The 5,541-nt window shown below is 47.5% G+C and overlaps 7 non-coding genes across 7 annotated transcripts; all 7 read right to left on the reverse strand.

Moving 5' to 3' along the window:
- Positions 1-1,308: 1,308 nt before the first annotated feature.
- Positions 1,309-1,390, reverse strand: trnas-uga (transfer RNA serine (anticodon UGA)). Its single transcript has one exon. It is a non-coding gene; the product is annotated as a tRNA-Ser (tRNA).
- Positions 1,391-1,802: 412 nt separating this feature from the next.
- Positions 1,803-1,875, reverse strand: trnak-uuu (transfer RNA lysine (anticodon UUU)). The gene has a single exon. It is a non-coding gene; the product is annotated as a tRNA-Lys (tRNA).
- Positions 1,876-2,200: 325 nt separating this feature from the next.
- On the reverse strand, positions 2,201-2,273 carry trnak-uuu (transfer RNA lysine (anticodon UUU)). Its single transcript has one exon. It is a non-coding gene; the product is annotated as a tRNA-Lys (tRNA).
- Positions 2,274-3,871: 1,598 nt separating this feature from the next.
- trnak-uuu (transfer RNA lysine (anticodon UUU)) lies at positions 3,872-3,944 on the reverse strand. The gene has a single exon. It is a non-coding gene; the product is annotated as a tRNA-Lys (tRNA).
- Positions 3,945-4,329: 385 nt separating this feature from the next.
- On the reverse strand, positions 4,330-4,402 carry trnak-uuu (transfer RNA lysine (anticodon UUU)). Its single transcript has one exon. It is a non-coding gene; the product is annotated as a tRNA-Lys (tRNA).
- A 223-nt stretch (positions 4,403-4,625) lies between these two features.
- Positions 4,626-4,707, reverse strand: trnas-uga (transfer RNA serine (anticodon UGA)). Its single transcript has one exon. It is a non-coding gene; the product is annotated as a tRNA-Ser (tRNA).
- Positions 4,708-4,838: 131 nt separating this feature from the next.
- Positions 4,839-4,910, reverse strand: trnah-gug (transfer RNA histidin (anticodon GUG)). Its single transcript has one exon. It is a non-coding gene; the product is annotated as a tRNA-His (tRNA).
- Between the last annotated feature and the right edge of the window lie 631 nt (positions 4,911-5,541).

Here is a 5,541-nt window from a genome sequence, read left to right on the forward strand (position 1 = left end):
CCAGGAGGCACCAACAGACAAAGCCCCACCCTTCTCCCCCAGCCGTGAGTGGCAGGTGTGTGTTCGATTGTTCTGCACCTTTGACATCGCTCGTTGTTGTCTATTCTACGGACAACAATGCCCGAAGAGGGGGAGTTTGTAATGTCTGGACCAATCAGACACACCATTTTTCATTTGATTTAACAAAAATCAATTATTCATTATATTACCAAATCGTCACAGTCCCCTCACCCAATAAACTGGATGCCAGGATGTCTGCCACCAGATACATTTATGGCCTCCTGGAATTTAGGTGAAGAAATCGCTTCTTTGCCCATAAGGAAAATCCACAAGGGAAGGACTTTTCTTTGCTAATTAATTAATAGGAAAACCTTTCTTTGAATGAACACACATGATCCTTCAGGTCATTGGGTATATTATTGTCATCGTGTCATTGGACAAGCCCATCTTGAGAGGTGTGAATCTTTGCAGACTTTAAAGGCCGTACTTCATGTGACCCGCCCAGTCAGTGGTTCTGTTCTGAGCTCCAAATGCTCCAGGACATCCTACGTTTTTGTACCAGGCTTCGGCCTTGTTGTCTCCATTCATCAAGTTACTCTGACGCAAACTGGTTCTTTTCATAAACCAACTTCAGCAAGATCCACGTGAGCCTTCAGATTGCATCAAGCCTTTCTTTCAGACAGACGAGACATGCAAGTATCTAAACTTAGTCTTATTAATTGATACATTAGGTACCATTTGCACCTTTTTACAAAGGTGTGTTTGAACTAAGAATCTGAAGTTTCCCTCAGGTGTAAATCTGCTGAATATGCAAATGGTTCAATAACTTCATGTTCTTATTTCTTTCCTCTTTAAAGGGTTAAGCTTTAACCCTTTCCTATACAAACTGTGTGTGTGTATGTGTGTGATAGACCAGTTTATGTGTTTATGTAGAATGTTAGACCAGTTTAAGTGTTTATGTAGTATGTTGGGCCAGTTTAAGTGTTTATGTAGTTAATAAAACCTTACTTGGACCACACTTGACGTGGTTCATTGTTTGCTCATAACTGGAGTCACTTAATAATGCAGATTTATGCTACAAGCTTTTGTAGACTTGTACAGTAAGGAAGTTATTTCCCTTAACCAGGAAATTAACATTCTTAGAATTGACAAGACAGTTGACCCTGAGAGGTCAGCTAAATATCTACAGCGGATCTAAAATATTCATAATTAATTATAACTAGTTATGATTAATTATTCATATTTCCCATGAGCTGATTCGTTACACTGCCATGTCTGCCACTAATCCTCAGGGCTGTCCGCAGAGTACGTAGACAGCAGGATTCGAACCTGCGCAGGGAGACCCCAATGGATTTCAAGTCCATCGCCTTAACCTCTCGGACACGACTACAGATACAGGCTGCTCTCTGCCCTGTTTGTGTGCAACACTGCTGCCTGACCAACTTGCAATCCATAGCCCTAGCCTGCTCAGTCATCCAGCGGAGATTGCAAGCTAGCCCTGCAAGCAGATAAAACAGCAGTCCCACTGAGGAGAAATCAGGCTGCCATGTCTCATCCTCTGGAATGGGGTTTTTCAGTGCTGGCCCTGGGGACCCACGGCACTGCACATTTCGTAGGTCTGTCTTATTCTGCTCACTCAGTTCACTTCATGAGCGCTCTATCCTAAGGAGCTGACCATCAGAATCAGGTGTGCCAAACAAGGTCCCCAGAAACAGGCCAGAATACCACTCTATTAGAGAGACAGTAGCATAGATGGACTGACATGACAGCAAGATGAGGCCACCAACAAGGAGACAGAAGTTTGCCCAAACAGGGACTTAAACCCTGGACCCTCAGATTAAAAGTCTGATGCTCTACCGACTGAGCTATACGGGCCCTTTTGCAACACATTCCTCTTATGTTTTATATAACAGCAGTTTTCCCACATGCCGCCCAGAAGAAACTCATTTGCCACAAGCTAGCGCTGCAAGCAGATAAAAAAGCGGTCCCACTGAGGAGAAATCAGGCTGCACATTTCGTAGGTCTGTCTTATTCTACTCACTCAGTTCACTTCATGAGCGCGCTATCCTAAGGAGCTGACCATCAGAATCAGGTGTGCCAAACAAGGGAGATGCACAAGGTCCCCAGAAGCAGGCCAGAACACCACTCTATTAGAGAGACATGACAGCAAGATGAGGCCGCCAACAAGAAGACAGAAGTTTGCCCGAACAGGTACTTGAACCCTGGACCCTCAGATTAAAAGTCTGATGCGCTACCGACTGAGCTGTCCGGGCCCGTTTGCAACGTGTTCCTCTTACGTTTTATATAACAGCAGTTTTCCCACATGCCGCCCAGTAGAAACTCATTTGCCACAAGCTAGCCCTGCAAGCAGATAAAACAGCGGTCCCACTGAGGAGAAATCAGGCTGCCATGTCTCATCCTCTGGAATGGGGTTTTTCAGTGCTGGCCCTGGGGACCCACGGCACTGCACATTTCATAGGTCTGTCTTATTCTGCTCACTCAGTTCACTTCATGAGCGCTCTATCCTAACGAGCTGACCATCAGAATCAGGTGTGCCAAACAAGGGAGATGCACAAGGTCCCCAGAAGCAGGCCGGAACACCACTCTATTAGAGAGACAGCAGCATAAATGGACCGACATGACAGCACGATGAGGCCGCCAACAAGAAGACAGAACTTTGCCCGAACAGGGACTTGAACCCTGGACCCTCAGATTAAAAGTCTGATGCTCTACCGACTGCTTTATTGCAGCGCATAAGGGTTACATTTTATATAACAGCAGTTTTCCCACAAGCTGCCCTGAAGAAACTCATTTGTCACACGCGCTATGGGATGATAACCACCTGCAATTATGGCAGATAGAATAAAAAAAGGACAAAGGCCTTAGAAGGCACAAGTATCTACATAGAGAGGAGTACAGCAAACTCCAACTGTAGACGGCAGGGTTCAAATCTGTGCAGAAAGACCCCAATGGATTTCAAGCCCATCACCTTAACCTCTCAGCCACAACTACGCCTGGCAGCAGCCTGCCTGCTCTCTTGTCTGGTGGCGATCAGCACAGGCAACGCTTCAAACACAAAATCCAGCTGAAGGATGAAGTGGAAAAAAGGGCTCTGCCATCCCCATTGCACAATGGCAAAGGGATGCTGTGACCCGGATTCGAACTGGGGTTGCTGCGGCCACAACACAGAGTACTAACCACTATACGATCACGGCATGCCACTGGCTCACCCATGGTGCCACCTGCAGCCCGAATACAAAAAGTGCCAGGAGTGTGTTTTTCCATTTTAGAGGGACTGGACATTTCGCATATCTGTGTGAGGGATATGAAAGAACAATGCACAGCCACTTATCCTCATGGCTGTCCACAGAGTACGCAGTTGGCACTATTCGAACCTGTGCAGGGAGACCCCAATGGATTTCAAGTCCATCGCCTTAACCTCTCGGCCAAGACTACAGACACAGGCTGATCTCTGCCCTGTTTGTGTGCAACACTGCTGCCTGACCCACTTGCAATAAATAGCCCTAGCCTGCTCAGTCATCCAGCGGAGATTGCAAGCTAGCCCTGCAAGCAGATAAAACAGCGGTCCCACTGAGGCTGCCATGTCTCATCCTCTGGAATGGGGTTTTTCAGTGCTGGCCCTGGGGACCCACGGCACTGCACATTTCGTAGGTCTGTCTTATTCTACTCACTCAGTTCACTTCATGAGCGCTCTATCCTAAGGAGCTGACCATCAAAATCAGGTGTGCCAAACAAGGGAGATGCACAAGGTCCCCAGAAGCAGGCCAGAACACCACTCTATTAGAGAGACAGCAGCATAGATAGACCAACATGACAGCAAGATGAGGCCGCCAACAAGAAGACAGAAGTTTGCCCAAACAGGGACTTGAACCCTGGACCCTCAGATTAAAAGTCTGATGCTTTACCGACTGAGCTCTCCGGGCCCTTTTGCAATGCATTCCTCTTACGTTTTATATAACAGCAGTTTTCCCACATGCCGCCCAGAAGAAACTAATTTGCCACAAGCTAGCCCTGCAAGCAGATAAAACAGCGGTCCCACTGAGGAGAAATCAGGCTGCCATGTCTCATCCTCTGGAATGGGGTTTTTCAGTACTGGCCCTGGGGACCCACGGCACTGCACATTTCGTAGGTCTGTCTTATTCTACTCACTCAGTTCACTTCATGAGCGCTCTTTCCTAACGAGCTGACTGTCAGAATCAGGTGTGCCAAACAAGGGAGATGCACAAGGTCCCCAGGAGCAGGCCGAAACACCACAGACAGCAGCATAGATGGACCGACACGACAGCAAGCAACAAGAAGACTGCACTTCGCCCGAACAGGGACTTGAACCCTGGACCCTCAGATTAAAAGTCTGATGCTCTACCGTCTGAGCTATCCGGGCTCTTGCACAGTGCACGTTGCACAGTGCACGTTTTATATAATTTTCCTACAGACCGCCCAGAAGAAACTCATTTGCCACACACCTACAGACCGCCCAGAAGAAACTCATTTGCCACACACGCTATGGGATGAAAACCACAAGCAATTATGGCAGAGAGAAAAAAAGGAGAAAGGCCTTAGAAGACACAATTGTCTCCACAGAGTGCGGTACAGCAAACTCCAACCGTAGCCGGCAGGATTCGAACCTGCGCGGGGAGACCCCAATGGATTTCAAGACCATCGCCTTAACCTCTCGGCCACGACTACTTCAGGTTGCACCCTTCCTGCTCTCTTGTCTGGTGGCGATCAGCAAAGGCCAAGCTTCAAACACAAAATCCAGCTGAAGGATGAGGTGGAAAAAAGGGCTCAGCCATCCCCATTGCTCAACGGCAAAGGGATGCCGTGACCCGGATTCGAACCGGGGTTGCTGCGGCCACAACGCAGAGTACTAACCACTATATGATCACGGCGTGCCGCTGGCTCACCCGTGGCAACTACTGCAGACTGAATACAAAAAGCACCAGTGGTGTGTTTCTCCATTTCAGAGGGACTGGACAACGCGCTATGGGATGAAAACCACAAGCAATTATGGCAGAGAGAAAAAAAGGACAAAGGCCTTAAAAGACACAACTGTCTCCACAGAGTGCGGTACAGAAAACTCCAACCGTAGCCGGCAGGGTTCGAACTTGTGTGAGAGATCCCAATGGATTTACGAGTCCATCGCCTTAACCTCTCGGCCACGACTACGTCTGGCTGCACCCTTCCTGCTCTCTTGTCTGGTGGCGATCAGCAAAGGCCAAGCTTCAAACACAACCGTCTGAGCTATCCGGGCTCTTGCACAGTGCTTCAGCTACTGTTAATCCTTTCCTGGTCATGTTGATTCATGTATAACGTGTCAGTAGCAAGTTGTTATTTACATGTCTGTAATTTACATTTAGCAGATGCAAACTGATGCTTGTTTTATCCTGTTTATTTCAGAAAGACCACATTTAACACTTCGTGGCCTTAAGTTGTACAATATCCAATCTAATTGGAGCAATGTTGTGCCATTACTACTGAACAGTTAAATACTTCAGATAAAGAGCTGAACAGTGCCCTGTC

Source organism: Sinocyclocheilus grahami, unplaced genomic scaffold, assembly GCF_001515645.1.
Source record: "Sinocyclocheilus grahami isolate Dianchi unplaced genomic scaffold, SAMN03320097.WGS_v1.1 scaffold400.1, whole genome shotgun sequence".
Taxonomy (NCBI): domain Eukaryota; kingdom Metazoa; phylum Chordata; class Actinopteri; order Cypriniformes; family Cyprinidae; genus Sinocyclocheilus; species Sinocyclocheilus grahami.